General features: G+C 30.7%; 2 pseudogenes; both read right to left on the bottom strand.

Moving 5' to 3' along the window:
• Positions 1-3,044: 3,044 nt before the first annotated feature.
• Positions 3,045-18,888, bottom strand: LOC129318129 (BURP domain protein RD22-like; annotated as a pseudogene).
• On the bottom strand, positions 9,287-11,543 carry LOC129318130 (BURP domain-containing protein 3-like; annotated as a pseudogene).
• Positions 18,889-22,448: the final 3,560 nt, after the last annotated feature.

The raw sequence follows: 22,448 nt of genomic DNA on the forward strand, positions 1-22,448 counted from the left end.
GACTCATTAATTCATCTGAGTGTGACATAAAATTAAAGATCATTCACTGAAGAGAAATGTTAAACATTTAACTTTAAACTCTCAAACCATGATTTCAAGGCAAATTTATCATTTAACCCTTTTTGTTTTTGTTGCAGTGCTTATGTGTACATATTTAGGACAAACAAATAACTAAGTGAATGTCTTATTAAAAACATCAATAAGTTAATGAGACTATTCAAATTTTTGGCGTATAATAATGTTAACATTAATTAATAACTTTGAACACAAGAGATTCAATTATGATGTGATAAATAGTGCTAGTTTATTTAATTTTGAGCAAAGTCTTTGTATTAGTTGGACCATCACATCTTATTCTCGATATTCAATGTATATCACACTTCTAGTCAATAAAATTTTCTCACGGGAACCCATTTTGAAAGGAAGTACTTAGGCACATTTACCTATCTAAACGTATCATAAAAAGTCGTTCCTGAAATTTCTTAATAAATTATGTTGAATTTATATATGTTTTGCAAGAGTTAGTGGAACCCGAGCAAGTTGCTATTTCCACTTAAAATTGAAGAGTTTGGTAGGTTTGCAAGCAATGCAATCACACACACACAGACACACACGATTGTTAACATTTTCATCCATTTTAAAAAAACAGAGAGAGAATCACATTCAAGGATTATTTAAATAAAATATTTTAAATTGCACTTGTTATTAATTTAAGATGACATCAGCAACATACTCATTCTATTTTTATATATAAGAAAAAAAACTGTATCACATATTTTAAGAAGTTTATTAACTATAATAATTATATTTGAAAATAAAATAAGTGGACTAAAATTCCCTGTGTTAATCAACATAAATATACATTAATTGTTTTTCATTAATATAAATTATGAGGAACAATTTATGAAATGTGTAATAAATAATTATTGGAATGGATGATTTTGTTTATAAAAAATATAAATTAAAAGTAGTAGTTTCTTGAACAATAAAAAATGAAGGGAGTATGCCTTTTGAAACCAAGTGAAGCTTCATATAATTGCTTACTCTACCACTTTCACAAAAATGCCAAGGTCTACGCATTAATGTCATTCACATCGCTGTGTCTAAGGTGACCTTTATTAACAGCGCATTGGGTTGCCTAAAGGAGACGGCATATGAATAATGAAATCATACAAATTGGGTGATTAACTTATGCAACATCCATCACTATCGTAATCATAATCATTTTTTATTTTATTATTTTTTGTTGGGAGTACAAACATAGTTTTCCATTCATATTTTCATTTATACAAAACGTAGTTGTAGTTATCTTATGCAATACCCACAGTACTGTGTTTTCTCTTCTATTTCACTCTAAACCCATTCTAATGTGTTCTAACCCTCCTAGCAATTTTTAGAAGTCTCAACATGTTGCCAAGTGTCGGGTCAGGATAAAGGATGTTACAATTTGCTGAAATACGAAAAGAGTCAAGAATGCTTGGTCCTATTGATTTGGATAAAACAAAGGAAATATATATGTGTGTGTGTAGTCAAAGCATGGGAAACGGACTCACAAGGGGTGAGATATACAAGGCTCATATAAAGATTACCGGGTATTCATCACTAGTGGTTGCATTCGTTCCTGAAGACGAGATGACTAATGCAGCGCCTTCTTGAATAAATGTGCAAGACTTACAGATATTTAATTAGCTTTGCAGATCGACTGCTTTGCAAGACCATAGGTTCTATATAAAATACATGCCACTGTGTTTATAGAAAGGTGTAGTAATATTTTTTATTAATTTTTGGAACATGTTAAGGGTTCTCTTCAATGCACAAGGGTATTTTTGTCTTTTGGTTCAACAATACAATCTATTCCCATGTTTTTTTTTTTAAATCTGAACCAAACGTTTTTATCCTTTTGCATCCTCTTTCCTTGATAACATCCCAAACAAATTAGTCTTAAACATCATTCAATTCCCACGTATTCTTTGAATCAAACGGCCCACAAGAGACCTAGACTGATATAGTATTTGCAATATAAGGGAAAAGCTGTACATTAATCAGGATGTAAGCAAGGCTATAATAAGTGTCACAACTTGAGTATTAAAACTACCACTAACATTAACCATAGCTTAGATTTGTTTCCTCACTTGTTGCTTACCTTCGTTTAAATCTTTGATTCAATTTGATTACTTTTAGCTCAACTTAAGTGATAAATGAGGGTAGAACGTTACTCATCCATATGAATTAGTGATTAAAATTAGTATTTTGATTAAATTATACTTCCTCATATAAAATGTTTTCTAGAAGCTTATTTTGTCTAAATATAAAAGGTCTCATAATATTTTTAAATAATTAAATAATTTTACGCTTATCTTGAAAAGGGAGAAAATATTAGTTGTGTGATTTACGTACCACCACCTTAATATTCATTATGACATTATTGGTAGTAAGACTAGAAAAGTATTGTGATTTTATGTGATTTTAACTAAATAATAATTTTTGATTAATATGTGAAATTTGGTTAAAAACATTAAATACAAAGACGGAGGGAATATGTTATAGTGTGACATGTATTTTTGATTGAGTATTTTAAAAAACTTGTTTGTAATTTTTTGAGTCTTATATGTAATTTTCGTGTTTGTAATTTGTTGAGTCTTATATGTAATTTTCCCTGTTCATTAATGGTCAAATTGACAATCGAGGTACTTACGGGTGGATATAGGGTAGTGGACCTTAACACTTAACTTTATGTATGGGTTTGAATATTTGGTTGTTTATGGTAGATGTTTGACAAAATTTTTCTATTGTTTTCTCCATTACTCTATTACTGTAAGATATTTTGGGCCATCAATTTTTTTTTTTTGGCTAAGTTGTATAAATACATACTCTTAAATGAGATTCACTTTCTTGTTTTGTACAAAACATTTCTTTTACTTCTATTATAATTTAAACGCATTCTGCAGAATCAAATTTGTGCCTAAGGAGAAGATTGAAATTGCATGCCAAAGGCAGAAGGGCACGTTGTTTTTGCTCTTTTTATGGTGATGACCAGTAAGAGAGAACGATAAATAGTAAGCTTATTTAAATGATACTTAAATAATACATACCATCTACAAACTCTTATTTAAATGAGTAAGTAGTGAAATTCACCCAATATGTGAAATCACCTTTGAACCCACGTAACAGTGTCTTGAAAAAGGAAGTGGCATATAGGAACACTCCCTGTTTCACTTTCAGCATTTGGAAGGCCAAATGTTTTGGATTCCACTGTGACGTGTCTCTGTGACATACACTTACAGCTTTCACTCTGCTCCCATCAGCGCCCTTCAACGACACCGTATAGGCAACTGTGTTCTCTATTTTGTGACAGTAAAACACAGCATACACATAATTAAGCTTGTGGCACACAGCCACTTTGGCCTCTCCCAGCTTCACTCCTTGAGTAATTGTGTACTCTTGCTTCTTTGTTTCCTTCTTCCCCTCCGTAGACCAAGCTTCCACATTTTTCCCAAGCTTGGAAGTGATAAAATCAACCATGGATTCCAATGACGTGGCACAATACTTCTCTTCTCCTTTAATCCCTGACTCCTCACAAAGTTGAATTGTATTATTCATAACCTCAGCTTTTACTGACCCAGGCGTCACAGCAAATTTGTTCAATATCTCAGCCATCTGTTATAAAGAATCATAAATACATAAATTATCTGTTTTTCCCATCTTAATTTCATAATAGGATTACAGATCATTTTTCCCTTTTTGGAGGAGCGTTGGGCACTGTGTATTGATTGGTGGGGCAATATTTCTGCCAAACAATTTTTTAGGAGGAAAATTGCCTCCATCAGAGACCCATCATCTCCGTTGTTTGCTAACGTATTTGGAATAGTTGTTAGACCCACACATAATGATAGTGAGGCGTTCTAACCCATGTTGCCACCACTTAACTAGTAAAATCATCAGGCCTGGTTCCTGCTATTACCATTGTAACTTCTAGCCCCTTCAACCCACATCAGTTGGTCAAAATGAGTTCGAACGCCTCACTGTCACTTTACGTGGGCCTCATAGCAGGTAATGGAGCGGAGATTATGGGTCTCTAACAGAGGAGTGATTTTCCTCCTGATGAAAAAAATTATTTAAGCGACATATTGCCCTTCAGTACAAGCTACTTAATGCTCCTAAAAAAATTTATGGGAGAAATGGTCTTTAACTCTTCAGAATATCAGTGTTCACAAACATGGTAGACTTAATGAGTCTGACGCTACCTACCTTCCTTGAGGAAAAGGGAATGGATTTCACGACTTCACGAGGCGAGAAAGATGATTGATTGGAGGCATGCATGAAGAGAAAGTTCATTCTGTGACCAGCCTTCAAATCCTTTTCCAAGAAGAAGAGAGTTGTGTTGGGGTTACCATGGAGTTTGGTATCATCAGAGTCAGCATAACAAAAGTCGAATTGGCAATGTCCTCCGCTGCGGATGGTGGTGCTCTCACCTGACCCATCATTGACTATACATGAAAATGGAGAGAGTATTTGTCATGCTTTTGGGGAAAAGTTGATAATAATGTTCATTTTGCCACTTTCTTATGTATAAACTGCATTTCTAATTAATCTGTGCGCAAATATCTCAAAAGACATACAATTTTGAAACGGAGGAAGTGTCATTTGTGAAGTGAAGATTTAAATTCTAAGAAAAATACTAATGAAGAGTACAATCTAACCAGCTGGGTGGAGGAGATCTGCGATAAATTTAGGCATGGGAGTACTAGGAAGCATGGACTTCTAGTAAAGCTCAGGAGATAAGGCAGCAAGTGTTGCCGCCAATAATGCAACCTGCAATTTCAATATTTCATATATTCAATATATATGTAAAAATATTCATTAGCATTAGATTCAGGTCAAAAATAAAATTGCATTAGATTCATTGGAAAAGAAAAAAGTGAAAAACAAAAGACAAAAGAAAAGAAAGCGAACTCACTACAAGAAAAGCAACGATGGGTTGGAGTGGATACTTCATCATTGGAGAAACTATGTATTGAAGGTGCAAATAATTGTCAGTTTAAGATATTAAAGAGGAACTTATATAGGAATCATAGAAAGAGGGAGAATGCTAATTTAATATTGTCAAGAGATATGGAACCCAGACTTGGATATCAATTGGAAATATACACATGTGGATACCATGCAAAGATCATATATGAATGGTCAACTTTTTTAGAAGGTAATAAATTAATTAAACATGATAATAATAATAATAATATAATAAAATATGAACCATTCAACTAGATTTTTTCCCCATATGATAGAAGAGAGATTGTGACAAACCCAGAAAATTTTGTTAGTTGGGGCAAGACATATATAAATAAATATTAATATTTTTGAATCAATTTTATTAAATTAATAAAAAATTCATTGAAATTAAATACATAAAAACAATAAAAAAACTATAAAATTATAATAAAAAAGAATTATCTTAATATAAAAAATTTGTATTGAAAATATTATAAAAGAAACTGACATTTTTATCGTTTACAAAGTAAAAATTAATATTTAATTTGAGAAGTGGAAACTTTTTTTATAATATTTTATTATAATCATATATATCGAAAATATACAATATTTCCCTGAAGTTTTCAGATGCAGGTGTACATAACTCCGCTTACTTTTAAAAGATTAAAACTAATTTTTACATAATCTTTTTATTTTTTTAACCAAAAAATTCCCTATTATTATTTATTAGTTATTTTATTAATAAAAATTACCATGTCATATTAAGATATTAATGAGGAACTTATAGAAATCATAGAAAGAGGGAGAATGCTAATCATATATTGTCAAGAGATATGGGACCCAGACTTGGATATCAATTGAAAATATTCATGCCATGTGTGGATACCATGCAAAGATCATATATAAATGGTCAACATTTTAAAAAAGTAATAAATGTAATAAATTGATAAAGTATGAACCATTCAACGTGATTTTACCTACGTGATACAAGAGACGACAACAACAACCATAAACTTTTATTGCATTAGGTGGGATCCATTACATGAATTATACAATATTATTATGTTCTATAAACAACCCAACCTTTTTGTAATAGTTGTATGCCCTTCAAAGGTCAGTAGTGAGATCAGCTAATCTGGGAATCAAATAAATTTTCAGTGAATAGTATCCCAATAATAAATAATTAAATTTATATAAAAAAATATAGAATAATTATAAGTGCTAAATATGACAATTTTCACAACCAAATATTTAATAAAATTTGGCATAAGAGAGTTCTATATAACGTTAAATAAAATCTTAATTCATTAAAGCATCATATCAATCGTCATTATCATTTATTTTCAACAAAGGAAATAACTGTATAAAAAAATAATAATGTGTCGTTAATCAAAACCAATAAAAAACATATTCATCCAATAATTAAAATTTCATAATTATGGGAATTTATCAAAACAAGTAATAAATGTGGACAAACAGTCCACGAGAGTAAATAATCAAACGTGGCTTATGCCACGAAATCAAACATGAACACATAGTCCATAAAGGTAAGTAATCAAACGCAACCGAAGCCACAAAACAAACGTGGATACATAATTCACAAGGGTAATGCTAACCAAAAGTGGCTTGAAGCCACAAAAACAAACCCGAATACGAGACCAACGAATAATAAACGTGAAAGCAGAGCTCACAAAATTCAAACTAACTAGTTAGTAATCAAGGCACGCCAAGGGCTAACGGAACTGTCGTTAGCAACCAATGTCCTGTATAAAATCTCCATCAATTCATTTTCAAACATGTGAAAAAAAATCATTGTTATAAAATACAATTCACATTCTCAAAGTCAAACTCACATAAATAATTTTGAACATTAAAACTTGCCAAGATAAAATTTTGTAACTGAAATCCATATTTGGCATTTATTGCATAACTCAAAATAACAGGAGTTGATAAAAATAATGTCATTAATTTTTGAAAGTATTCATCGTAAGAAAATAAAAACACATACACATGCCATAACTCAATTATCTTTCAACACCTCTTTATAATTTCCCAAGATAAGAATTTCAATGACAAAATATTCAATACTTTACATAGTTGTTATTAAAATGATTTATATAAATATAATATTTTAGAAAATAATTTTATGGTAAAGCAGTTGGAATGCTATTCACTTACCTGAAATGTTCCTGAGTATTAAAATTCACTTCCTAAAACCCAATCAAACCTTCTTTCCTCTAAATGCCCTATCTAATATAAAAAGGAAATTCAACGGCATATTCAAGTTTGATAAACTCTTTTCAACTCTTGTCAAGTGCAAGCAACAAAACTTAATTAATATTATATATACACATACTATAATTAATCACTCTAAATTCCAAGTTCTCCTATCACCCTCTTTTTTCCTCAACCAATTCAAAGGCATTCCCAATCAAATCTTTAAACATTATTATTTATAATTATCATCCATACAATTTCATAGAATGCAATTTGTCTCACCATAGTTTCACAATCAGAATTCTTCATAATTCAAGTTAAATTCATGAATAATTAATACCCAAACTGAGTATGTCCCCATAAGAACTAATAAAAATTTAAAAAAAAATCACAATCAAACAAAACTACTTCTAATATGCCTATTAGCAGACATCTTACAAGTACTATTATTAAAACCATAATTCCAATTCTCTTCCAATCTCCTCATAATAAACAATAAAATTTTATTAAACTTCTTTCTAACCTTGCCACAACATAGTCGATCCAAATAATTTGAAGTTTTTTTTTAAACATCCACAATTACATCACAAAGTTTTCTCAGATTACTTGACCCAAAACTAAATTATCTAACAAAAATAAGATCCTCTCTTAGATCTTTTAACAAACATTTAATGGGCATCAATTCCTAACTCATTCAATGAAACTTCTTAATCCCAACCACTTGTCTAATTTTTTTTTTAGCATTGATAATTATATCAAATTCAAATAAAGTTTAGACCTAAACCATCATCCTCTTGTTCTCTATAGTTTCAGCTTCAATCAAAATCCCTTCAAACTCGATATACACGACAGTACAGGGAAGGAAAAATAAAACTCACAACCTTATTCATCTCAGCAAACACACGCACAGAACACCAAGAAGAAAAGTTTAAAGCTACTCACTAAATCAATAACAACAGAGAAGAAAGACCAAGTGACTGCCGACAGAATAGGGAGAGAAGAAGACGAGATTACAGCTGGATGAGGGAGAAACCTAACTCGATGCACAAGAAAGGAAGCAAACGAAAATTAACAGTGCTAGACCGAGCCAAAAAAAAAAGAGCTCACAACCAAAGTCACTAGCTCTAGCGACTGATTTCCGCACACACCACAAGCGACTAGATCGTGAATGGTAGAATAGAGTAGTAGCATGAAAAATAATCAAAAGATAGGAAGGATGATGGAGAACCTAGTGTTGCAAGACAGCACAAGCACTACGGCCACCGGAGATGCGAAGAATGGGGGAGGAATGCAATGGCGGTGAAGAACTAGAACGCCCGTGTTGGTGAAGGGAAGGAAAGAAATGAGCTGGATCAATGCTCTATTTTGCATAACACATACCAATTTTGAACAAAAAAAGATAATTGGGAAAACTACAAGAAATGCCCCAAGGAAAAATTATAAGAAAAGGCATAAAATTTTCTCATAATTAAAAACAAAATAAAACCACATTTTTCAGTAAAATTCAAATTATGGACCTTCAAAAAAAATAATAGATAAGTTCCTCTAAACTACCACTATCTACTTACTATAAAACTAACTTAAATAAAATATTAATTAGGAGAAAATTAATTTATGTTAATTTAGAAAAAAATTTGGGTTATTACATTTTTCATAGGAGACTCACTTTCTTTCTTTGTACATAAGTCTTTTTAAAGTAAAATATGTTTTCAATCATCTAACTTTATATAAGATTTTAATTTAATTTTTTAATTTTATAAAGTATTTTTTAGTCCTTTAACCTTAATACCGCTAATTTTAAATGATTATTTTTGTGTGTCCATCATTGTTTTTCTTTAAAGAAAATTAACCTAAATATGCTATCTTGAGAATGTTTATCAATATTTAAAAATTCAATATATAAATTTTTGTACTGAAATTAAAGGTGTAAAAGTTAAAGGATTAAAAAGATAGAACTTTATAAAATTAAATGATCAAAATAAAATTTTAAATAAAGTTAAAGAATTAAATGTGTACTTTAGCCTTCTTTTATTCCAATTATTTTTTGAACACATTGTAGAGAATCAAAGTTGTGCCAATAGAAGATCCAAATTGCACGCCAAAGGCCAACGTGTTGTTATTTTTTCTCTTTTATGTTGACGGCAAGAGAAAATGAGAAATATAAAGCTTATTTAATTGACACACAAGCAAGACATACCATCTACAAACTCTCTCTCAACATACCATCTAATTTTTGAAATCACTTAATTTGTGTTTGAACCCACGCAATGGTGTCTTGAAAAAGAAAGTGGCATATAGGAACACTCCCTGGCTTGACTTTTAGCATTTGGAAGGCTAAATGTTTTGGATTTCACTGTAACGTGTCTCTATGACATACACTTACAGCTTTCACTTTGCTCCCATCAGCCCCCTTCAACGACACCGTATAGGCGACTGTGTTCTCTATTTTGTGACAGTAAAACACAGCATGCACATAACTAAGCTTGTGGCACACCACCACTTTTGTCCCTACTCCCACCTTTTTCACTCCATGCATTATTTTGTGTATTCGTGCTTCTTTGTTTCCATCACCACTTCTGTAGACAAAGCTTCCACGTGTCTCCCAAGCTTGGAAGTAATAAAATCAACCAAGGATTCTAAAGATGTTGCGCAATACTTCTCCTCTCCTTTAATCCCTGAGTCCTCACAAAGTTCAATTGTATTCTTCATAACCTCAGCATTTATTGACCCAGGCTTCACAGCAAACTCGTTCAATATTTCAGCCACCTGTCAGCAATTAAAGGAATATTAGAAATAAATAAGAAATCAAAAAAATGAAGTAGGGTCAGATTCTTACTACATCCAAGCAAAGTAGAGTCTACTCAACTACCCACACAAGATCATGCTACTAAAATCCTATCTAAGGTGCGTAGCAGATACACCAAAGAAAGAAATAGGAAGAATGAACATTAAGAGAGTAGTGCTCGATCTGGTGTGAGTTCTTTCGACCACCTATATCTATTTATAATGTGGGGAGACCACTGCAAAAAAGGAAAATCCAATTGTCATAATTGAGAGGATAATATGATGGAATAATAACAATGAATGTGGGGAAAGACTTCTTGTTTTGAACCCAGTCAGGAATTAATTCATCATTAATTCTTGATTTTCGGTCATCTGTCATAAACCCAGAATATGCCAAATCTCTACTGATTGACATGACATACATGATGACCCGATTTCCATTAAGGGTGGAACAGTAAATTCCAACAGTAATGAATCATAAATACATGAATTATCTGTTCACAGACCTGGTAGAATGATTCCGACACTACATACCTTGTTTGAAGAAAAGGGAATGGATTTCACGATTTCACGAGGCAAAAAGGATGCTTGGTTGGAGGCTTGCTTGAAGAGCAAGTTCATTTTGTGACCAGCCTTCAAGTCCTCCTCCAAGAAGAAAAGAGCTGTGTTGGCGTTATCGTCTAGCTTTTTCCCATTGTTCTTATAACAATAGTCGAAGCATGATCTATCTTCGAGTCTGTATTCGGTCCCTCCATGGATGGTGGTGCCATAACCTGACTAAATTGCCAGCAATAGTAACTATTAGCACTTAAAGCAAAACGAATTCCGATTTAGTGAGTGGCATAAATTTACTCACTCAATGAGTGTTGTGACATGATACCAACAGTTAGATTTAATCAAAATAGAGGTTTTGTAATATGATATTCAAAAAGTATCAAATTTTAAATTTTTGAAAAGGACAGTATATGTGAGCAGCGTTCTAATCATTTATGTATTGGTGAAATCTATTAGTTATAATTAGAACACTCATTAAGTGAGTAGATTTAGGCTACTGCTGATCCAAATCTGAAAAGAAAACTTGCTGTACAATATTATTTGTCAAGTGAAGATCGAAATTCGAAGGAGAAAAAATACCAACAAACAGTAGATTACTAACCATGAGGGGGAAGAAGATGTGCCAATGATTTAGGAATGGGAGTAGTGGGAAACATGGACTTCCAGTAAAGCTCAGGAGGTAAGGCAGCATGCGTTGCCAGCAGTAATGCAACCTGCACTTTTATATATCCATATATAATATGTAAATATGTAAATATTCATTTGCATTAGATTAATTGGAAAAGAAAAAGGTGGGAAAAAAAGAAGAAGAAGAAGAAAGAAAGCAAGTCGAAGCTCACTCCGAGAAAAGCAACGATGGGTTGGAATGAAAACTTCATCATTGAAGAAACAATGCATTGAAGCTGGAAATAATAATCAGTTCATGACATTACAGAGGAACTTATAGGAATCCTAGAAAGAGGGAGAATGTTAATCAATTATTGTCCCTGAGATATGGGACCCAGATTTGGATCTCAATTGGCAATATACAAGCGATGTGGATAAAATAGATCATATATGACTGGTCAACTTTTTAAAAAAAGTAGTCAATAGTTAGTTGTTGACAACACTACCCCTCTCTTAAAAAAAGTCCTAAATTTGAACTTAGTATTGACATGTGTTGTATGCATGTGTGTGTGTGCGTCTCTTTTTTTCCGGAAAAAGGATTAGGTTTACAGTAAACTTTTGAAACATTTTAAAAAAGAAATCGTAATAATAATAAATAAATAAAATTTGAACCATTGAACCAGATATATTCCCTGCGTGATAATACCAGAGTGATGAGGTTGTCAAAATTACGATTTTTAGCAGCGCGGTATGGTACCTTTTTTTTTTCTTTTTAACAAAACAATATTCCCATTGAGGACTTGATAGATATAATATAAATTATGTACTTGTGCATCTATAACTGGGACCTTTTATTCTAGCCAACAAAAAAAGAGGGGGGCACCTTTAGGGTCGTAAAGGTAAAATTAAAACCAAAAAGAAGTTATTATATTTGTTTGCATAAAAAAATTAAATGAAAAATTTGTCTGGAAAATTTTTCGTTGGATGCAATTGATATTTTTAATTTAGTACAAATATTTTCTTGAAAGTTTTTAAAAACGGTGGACTATTGTTAATTTTTTTATATAGTAATGTTTCATTTATGCTGACTGTTAATTGAGTAATTTTTATTAGGACTAAAGATAAATTTTTTTAAGGTATAATTGATATCCTAAAATTTCAATTAATGTAATATTTATGAATTATTAATATTCAAATCAAAAGAAGGGGAGACATCTATTGTTGAATAAAAACACCTTCTTGAAACCGATGTCGAATAGGAAGTCTTGGAGCTATTATGTGATAGTTTCATACACGAAAAGGAAAAGTCAAAAGAAAGAAGAAGAAATAGAAGGAGAGAGTTATGATTTTTTTTGGTTGGGGGGGGGGGGCTAGGGTAAGATTTTTCAGTGGTTTAGAGATAAATTTAAAGATTTTAATTATTTGGGTAAGCTTTCTCTCTCATTTTTCAACCTTTCTAATCCATTGACATACTTTCTGAAAAAACCAATTACAATGAAACTTTCATCCTTTATCATCCAAGGACGTTCAATGATTTTTTTTTTTTTAGTTTGTCGCTTCTGACCAATTATTGAAAGTAATAAAATCAATATAACAAGGCAATTCAAATTTCTTGATTTATTGATAATGACTGGTCTTAGTCATCAAGCATGTACTTTGACAAACTGTAAATCAAATAAAGAAAAACGAGTCTTCTCAAGAGACATTTAATAATTTTATACGCCTCGGGAGACTATACATACAGATTTTTATATAGATTTTTTTTCATTTTATGTAGATGAATTTGAACAAAATATTAATATATATATATATATATATATTCAAATTTTATAGAAATATGTATGTGTGAGAGTACAAACTCCTAATTAAGAAGTCACATAATTAAAATCTAAGAATTTTTTTAGTGAAAATTGTAAAAATTTTAAGAAAAATGATAATAAAGTCCCTTCAAATTATATAAATGATAATTTAATCCTTTAAAATATCATAATTTCAATGAAGTTTTTAGGAACCTCTTTGTTAATAACTTTTTTAGTAAAAAAATAATTTTATTCTTACTGAAAATAACAAATCTTATTCACAACTTTTTTTGTGAATCACAATAATTAAATAAAAAATCATAATTTGTCAATTGTAATTTTTATTATTAAAAAATAAATTCTTAAAATAATAAACCTTATTTACAACTCTTGTTTAAAAATTATAATTTTTTTTTAAAGAATCACAAAAATTAAAAAAATACAAATTATCAATAAAAATAAAATAATTTTTTAATTTAAAATTAATTGATAAAAAGTCTCAAAAGACTTCTTTAAAATTATTATATTTTGAAAGATCAGATTATTATTTATAAATTTAAAAAAATTTATTTTTTTTTTTCATAATTTGATGAGAATATTTAATTTGTATATTTTTTTTTTAAAGTTCCTAAAAAATCTTTAAGTCATTATGACATCAACTGCTAGCACATTGTTTTTGACCCAAGGGAAGCTTCATATAATGCTTACCCTGTCGCTATCATAAAAGGACGCCACAGTCGTCCGGGAATCCATGCCATTCATATCACTAACATGACATTGACAGTACATTGGGTTGCCTAAACAAGACGGCAGATGCGTAGTGGGAGCTTTGGTGTTTTCGAAGACTGATATGTGATTTGAATACCACTAGATAAGGGTGAATGCAGCGGATGTGTCTAAAATAATGCTTCGTACTGGATGTGGTTATTTTGAGTTCTTGATAATGTCATTCGGGTTGATGAATGTCCTGCAGCTTTCATGAATTACATGAACTGCATAATCGGGACTTATTTTGAATGTTTTTCATAAGACAATTATCATCTTCTCCTTGTTCATGACTCAATTTTTTTTTATATGTAATCAAAATTTTAGCTGTGCTTGATCTCAAAAGCTCAATAAAATTAGGACATGTCTCTAAATTCATTAAATGCTTATAAAGATATTTACATATTATCTGTTAATAAAGTCTTCACATTGATAATGAGGTTTCATCCATTAATTTACCATCAAGGTACTTACAAAAGAATTGTTCATGACTCATTCCGTGTGTGACAAAACTAAAGATCATTCATTGAACTTTTTTTCTAATAAATTACGTACAATAAACTTTTAATAATTTTGATGGCAAAAAAATAAAGAAGAAGAAGAATTTTTCTAAATTTTATTCATCTAATAGCAACGGATTACATCCTTAAGAATTAGCGTCGAATCTTTATGTTGCTAATTTTTGTTTTTGTTGCAGTACTTAGATGTACATACGAAAAGAAATATAATCTTTAATCTTTAATAACGAAGTGGATGTCTTATTAAAAATATCAAGAAGTCAATAAGATTATTCAAATTTTTGGCATATAATATTTTTAACACTAATTACTAAGTTTGCACAGAAGACATTCAATTATGATGTGATCAATAATGCTAATTTATTTACTTTTGAACAAAGTCTTTGCATTATTAGTTGCACCATCACATCTTATATTCTCGATATTTCAATGTATATACCACCTCTAGTCTATAAAATTTTCTTACGGGGACCCATGTTGATTTTTTGTTTTTTTGTTTTTGGGTAAAGGGGACCCATTTTGAAAGTTGTTACTTAAGGAAAATATTTAGGTAAATTAAATATACCGTATCATTTATAGTTCGTCTAGTTAAAATATTTCAAATAATTTAAATAAAATATTGTGTGACATTTTTTAAAATAATTTTATTATTATAACAGAATACATATTTAATTTCTTGCCTTTTCTCTCTCTATCATCATTAATGTCAAAATTAGTTTATATTTAATGTCATCTAAATATTATATTTTTATTGGATAGACCACAAATGATATGGTACACTCGGTCTATCTAAGTATTTTTCTGTTACTTAATTAGGCACACTTACTCATCTAAACGGAGAAATTCTTTGATAGATCAGGTGTACTGTGTCATTTATAATTTATCCAATAAAAATATGACATTTAAATAATATTAAATATAAATTAATTATGATATTAATTATAATAGAGAGAGAAAAGATAAGAAATTAAATATATATTATATTACAAGAATAAAATTAATTAAAAAAATGTTACACAATATTTTGTTTAAATTATTTAAAATATTTTAATTGAATAGATTATAAATAACATTGCGTATTGGGTGTACCTAAATATTTTTCCATCTAAATGTATCACAAAAGGTACACACACAATTGTTTAGATTTAGAGTCAGGAATAAGGACAGGGCCTGGAGAGCCGAGCTTAAAGGCTCTGTTTAAATAAGGGTTCGGGTTTTATAAATAATTTTTTTAAAGTAGTCGGGCTTGAGGGCTTAGCCCTGATAAGCCCTGTAAAAAAGGGCTCGGGTGGCCTTTCAAGCCCTGTTATATTATTATTATTTTCTTTGGTAGAACACGTGTTTGAAACTAATGACCTGCTCACCTGATCCTACACACATTATATTATTGTTAATTTTAATTTATTCTAAAATTGATTTAATATAATTTAATAAATATCAGTGTATAGTATAAAATTCTTGATATTTTTTATATGATTATTATGTTTGTGTATTTATAAAAAATGAATTATTTTTTAACCAAGATTTAAATTTTATTACTAGACTCCTAAATGTGTGTTGTTTAATTTTTAAAAAATTATGAGAATTTTATTTTTTTAAATTTTAAAATATTTTAATTAATTTATAATGTTTAATTTTATTTTTATTATTTTTATTTTTTTGAAAAAGGGTTTGCGGGCTTGACCTTGAATCCTTTACATAAAGGCCAAACTTGAAAAATTAGGATTAAAATAGGGAACCGGATTTTAGGATTCAGGCTCGTAAGAGTCGAGCCTATAAGAGCCGGGCCCATAAGAGCCGGCCCACCCGTATTCCCAACTCTATTTAGATTGTCGTCTATTTTTAAAAAATTGAATTTGGACAAACTCTCCATATAAACAGTCTTCAACCCTGCATTGATTTCTTATTTAAATTTGTCGCTTCTGACCGATTTTAGAAATGAGACAGCTCAAATTTCTTGATTTATTGATAGTGACTAGTCTTAGTAGTTACTCATCAGGCATGCTTCGACACAATTGTAAATCAAATAAAGGAAAACGATGAGTCTTCTTAATAGACATTTAATAATTGTATAAGCCTTATTGGGTGACTATACATATTTTTAACATGTCATTTTATATTTTAACATGATAATAAATTTGAACAAAAGATACACAAATATAATTAAAATATAAACTCTTAAAAAATTACATAATTAAAATCTATGAATTCAGTTAATAAAAATGATAAGATTCTATGAGAATATTTTATCAACATTTTTTTTTTTCAGAGTTCCTATAAAATCTTTAAGTCATCATGTCTAAGATGACATCAACAGCACATACCTTTGAAACCAAGCGAAGTTTCATGTAATTGCTTACTCTATCACTTCCATAAAAATGCCAAAGTCTTGGCATTCACGTCATTCACGTCACTGTGTCTAAGATGACATTAACAGCACATTGGGTTGCCTGAAAGAGACTGCATATGAATAATGAAAGCATACAAACGGGCACTCCCTCCATTTCTATATATATATAAATTGTATTATACAGTTTGAAAAAAATTGTTTAACTATAATAGTTATGTTAAAAAATAAAAAATTAAATTAAAATATCTTTATATTTAATCAAAACAAGGCTGCATTAATTATTTCTCATGAAGAAAAATTATGAATTTATGAGATGTAATTTAGAAAAATTGTAAAAAAATGCTTATTAATATTGTTGATTTTGCTTATAAATAAAAACAAAACAACAATCTGATCTGGAAAAAAAAAATAAGTGGTAGATTCTATTATATATAGAAATGGTGAAGTAGTTAACTTATGCAATGTCCATCATAATCATTTTTTATTTTATTATTTTTTTGTTAGGAGTACAAACATAATTTTCCATTCATTTTTTCATTTATACCAAATTTTTAGTTGTTTATGGTAGATCTTTGGCAAATTTTTCTATTACGTTCTCCATTACTTTAAGATAGTTTGAGCCATCATTTTTTTTGGGGGGCTAAGTTGTATAAATACACTCTTATATGAGATTCACTTTTTTTTCATTGTGCAAAACGTCAATTTTCCTTTTATAATAATTTAGACGCATTCTGGATAATCAAATTTATGCCTAGCAGAAGATTTAAATTGCGTGCCAAAGGCAAAAGTGCATGTTATTGTTTTTCCTCTTTTTATGGTGATGGCCAGCCAGTAAGAGAAAATAATAAATAGAAAGCTTATTTAAATGATGCACAAACAATACATACCGTCTAATATGTGAAAATCACCTAATTTGTATTCAAACCCACGCAAGGGTGTCTTTGAAAAGGAAGTGGCATATAGGAACACTCCCTGGTTTCACTTTTAACATTTGGAAGGCCAAATGTTTTGGGTTCCACTTGACGTGTCCCTGTGACACACACTCACAGCTTTAACCTCACTCCCATCAGCCCCCTTCAACGACACCGTATAGGCAACTGTGTTCTTTATTTTGTGACAGTAAAACACAGCATACACATAATTGAGCTTGTGGCACACCAAAACTTTCGTGCCTCCCACGTTCTTCACTCCATCAATTATCGTGTATTCTTGCTTCTTCGTTTCGTTCACCACCTCTGTAGACAAAGCTTCCACGTGTCTCCCAAGCTTGGAAGTGATAAAATCAACCATGGATTCCAATGACGTGGCACAGTACTTCTCCTCTCCTTTAATTCCTGACTCCTCACAGAATTTAATTGTATTCTTCATAATCTCAGCATTTACTGACCCAGGCATCACAGCAAACTCGTTCAATATTTCAGCCATCTGTTATTAATGAATCATAAATACATAAACTCATTCGCAGACATGGTAGAATATAATTAGTCTGACACTATGTACCTTGCTTGAGGAAAAGCGAATGGATTTCACGACTTCACGAGGCAAGAAGGATGCTTGGTTAGAGGTTTCCTTGAAGAGCAAGTTCATTCTATGGCCAACCTTCAAATCCTTTTCCAGGAAGAAGAGAGCTGTATTGGGGTTACCATGGAGTTTGGTCTCAGAGTCATCACAACAAAACTCTATTACGCAATGATTTTCATCGCCTAATTCGATCTCGTCGGGGACGGTGATGCTGTGACCTGACCCGGCATTGACTATACATGAAAACAGACGGAGCATTTGTCATGCAAGCTTTAGGGCTAAATTTGACAAGGTTCATTTCTAGTTAATCTGTGTGCGAATATCTCGAAAGACATACAATTTTGAAACGGAGGGAGTATCGTTTGTGAAGGGAAGATTGAAATTCTAAGAAAAATACTAATGAAGAATCAATCTAACCAGTTGGGTGGAGGAGATCTGCGATAGATTTAGGCATGGGAGTAGTGGGAAGCATGGACTTCCAGTAAAGCTTAGCAGATATGGCAGCATCCGTTGCCACCAATAATGCAACCTGCAATTTTAATATTTCATATATTCGATATAATATGTAAAAATATAAATATTCATTGGAAAATGAAAAAGTGAAAAGAAGAAGAAAGTGAGTCCAACTCACTACGAGAAAAACGATGATGGTTTGAAGTGGGAACTTCATCATTGGAGAAACAATGTATTGAAACTGCAAATAATTATCAGTTTAAGATATTGATGACGAACCAATATAGGAATCATAGAAAGAGGGAGAATGCTAATTAAATATTGTCAAGAGATATGGGACCCAGACTTGGATGTCAATCAATTGGAAATATACATGGGATGTGTGGGTAGCAATAGCTTGCAAAGATCATATATGAAAGGACAATTTTTTTCAAAAAAAGTAATAAATTAAATATAATAATAATAATAAATAAATAAAATATTAACCATTCAACAAGATATTTCCCACAATACGAGAGAGATAAAAACAATAAATCTTATCCTATTAGGTGGGTCACTTATATGGATTGCATAATACTATTGTATTTTATCAACATCAAAAGCTTTTAGTATAACATAATTTTGTAATTGTAAGGGCTTACTTGGTATTATTTTTTTATTGGGGATTTATTTATAATTTTTGAAGTTTTATATGTAATTTTCCCCTCTCACTAATGGTAAACTCATGGTCTTTTTAATAGACAGATAACCTTACACCATTTTTTAAATACTTGAGGATGAATTCGGGCACCCTTTTTAGGGTGATGATCAATGTACCTTAACTTTATGGATTTGAAAATTTAGCTGTTTATTGATTATCTTTGGCAAATTGTTCTATTATTTTCTCCATCACTCCAAGATATTTCGGGCCATCATTTTTTGACTAAGTTGTATAAATACATGTTCTTAGAATAAAGTGTACTTTTGGTGCTCTAATTTTACATAAAATTTTAATATAACATTTTAATTTTATAAAGTATCTTTTTAGCCCTCTAAACCTCACGTCATTAGTTTCAAATAATTATTTTTGGTGCCAATCATTGTTATTTTTTAAAAAAAATTAAACTTAATATATTAACATTTGAAAATGTTGTTTCAATATTTAAAAGTTTAATGTATAATTTTTTATAATGAAACTAATAATATTAACATTAAAGAACCAAACAGACACTTTATAAAATTTTAAAAAAATAAAAGACTTATAGAAGCGTTTCACAAGGAAGCAATCTCATTGGCTTTAATAAAATTAAGAATAAAACTGCAATATGAGAGTGCTTTCTCACAGAAAACGCTCCCAAAGGCCACATGCAAGGAGCGTATCTGATGGAAAGCACTCATGTAAGCTCCCCTTACAAGAGTGTCTGCTCACTAATGGTAAACCCAATCTTTTAATAGAGATGACCTTGCACCAATTTTAAATATTACATAGACACTTTATACAATTAAACAATCAAAATAAAATTTTATATAAAGTTAAATGATTAGATGTATAATTTAACCCTCTTTTTATTTCTATTATGTTTTGAACGCATTGCAAAGAATCAATTTTGTGCCTATAGAAGATCCAAATTGCATGCCAAAAGCCAACGTGGCGTTTTATTTCCTCTTTTTAGGTGACGGCAAGTCAGAGAAAATGACAAGCACCAAAAAAAAAAAATTAGGTCAACGGTTTTTTATCCTAGCGGCAACACCGCTTCCCTTTTTTAAAAAAAGTTTTGGGTTCAAACCTAGCATTGACATGGTTTGGCCAGGAGCCAAGGGAGAAAAAACACTCTCACTTTGATAAAATATTGTACTATTTTTTAATAATTTTGAATACAATGAAATGAGGGCTATTTATACTAGTCTCAAGTAGGCAAGAAATTAATGATAATGAAGAGGTTATGGAATAACTTAATTCTAAATGAAGGGGTTACATGATTTAAAAGTACTTAAAAGCACTTATTGGGAGCTTATGGAAGTTACAAACACTTATTATAATTTATGGATAGAAAAGTTATGGAGATAGTAGGGGTTATGGAGATGGAACATCCAATTCCATCTCATTCTCTCTAGGTTGGATATGACTTGACCTCGAGTTAAATTCGGTATCATCACTGAAATATAGAGATTGATGAACAACTTTGAATTGCAAAGATTCCACAAACACCAAAAAACTCTACTTTCTTTGGATAGGCTGATGTGTCACTAATTGGATACTTTAGGCTGACAAGTTGTTGACATGATGGTCTTCAACATTTGTCAAACATGTGTGGATAATCTCCAATCCTAGGTTTTTGGACCTTTTGAGCATGATGGTAACATTTGTTTCACTTGAAACTGACCAAAAGTGGGTGTTCATCGATGATAGCGGCAAACTAACCTCTATAACCTTACTTTTCTTGGCCAAACTCCTACCTCCCCGTCTCACTACCACAGAATACCCCCTTACTTGATGATTATTTTAGAAATTATTTGATAATTTTTAACCGTCAAGTAATGGGGCACCGTATCAAATATTTTAGAAATTACTTGACGGTTATTTCAAGATAACTTTCAAGTAATCACTTAAACATTTTGATGACTTCCAATATTTTATTAAATTTATTGCTATTTTTAATATAATTAGAAGTCATTTATTTGAATTTTGTTAGCAAAAATATGATTAAGTAGATGAATGTGTGTGAAAATGAGCTTGAAAATATGTTAGAAGTTAGTGGACTAATTCTATCATTTATTCTAGATTTTATGCATGTAGAGAGGCCTAATTTAAGGGCCCAAAGAAGAGAATTTTGGAGCATAAGTCAAAGAAATTAAATCGAAAAATAAAATCTGAATAGGTCATGCTCGCTACAGCGAAGTGCAATTTTAGTGAAACGTACAGTTTTGACTTTTAGCAAATTTTTAGGGCTTGGGCACCTCATTTTCGACCATTCTTCACCTCCAGCAGTTGCAAAAACGTCTAGGAAGAGGGAAAAGAGCCAAAGAAGGGTTGGAGAAGCTTGGGTTTAGTGGAAAATCAAGGGTTTCGCTCAAGATTGCTCTGATTAAGCTTTTCTTCTCCTTCTTCTCTTTACTTTACTATATATATTGCTGATTTTGCTGTCATGGAAGCCAAGTGTGACTGATTTTCTCTTAACCTAGGGTATCTATGAACTGATTCTTGGATTAGAGCATGTTTGAACCATTTATTTAAGCTCAATACTAGTTTTGTTTACTTAATCTTGTACTTATTTGTCTACTTAATGCTTGGCCACCATTGAGTGTGAATTTAGGGGTTTGAGTTTTGCCTTGGAAGAGAGAAATCTGAATTTGATCATTAGATTTAGTAATGTGAGATTAGAATTTATTATAATTTGTCAATAGGATAGAAATATACATATTGGACCCATATAATCACATTAGAGTGAATTTATGCCATTTTGCCTCTTGGGTAATTGTGTTAGAAATAGAAAATTAATTTAAGAGAGGGTATAATTAATTGGAAGATAATTATTCCTATTAATACTCTAGATTAACATATTAATATTAAGTGAATTTATTTGGATAATTACATGCTCTATGAATTGAAGAAGGGATTAGCCATCCTAGGTTGCCTTGATTGTTTGTGGTTGTTGAATTTTAATTTTAATGCATTTTGCTAATTTCAATCCTTATTTTGAAAAAATCAAATTCATATCTTGCTTTGCTCAACTTAAATGAAAATGGAAACTTTATTGCTTAATTACCAATTAATTTAATTCCTTGTGGGATCGACCTTGATTTTCCACTTACTAATTACGAACCATACATTTGCAGTAAAACATAATTATGTGCATCAAGATTTACAATGCGGGTGTCTTGCAAGAATATACTTGATAGTTATTTAAAATT

Source organism: Prosopis cineraria, unplaced genomic scaffold, assembly GCF_029017545.1.
Source record: "Prosopis cineraria cultivar Desert tree isolate PC_DT_omini unplaced genomic scaffold, ASM2901754v1 PC8, whole genome shotgun sequence".
In the NCBI taxonomy this organism is placed as follows: Eukaryota; Viridiplantae; Streptophyta; class Magnoliopsida; order Fabales; family Fabaceae; genus Prosopis; species Prosopis cineraria.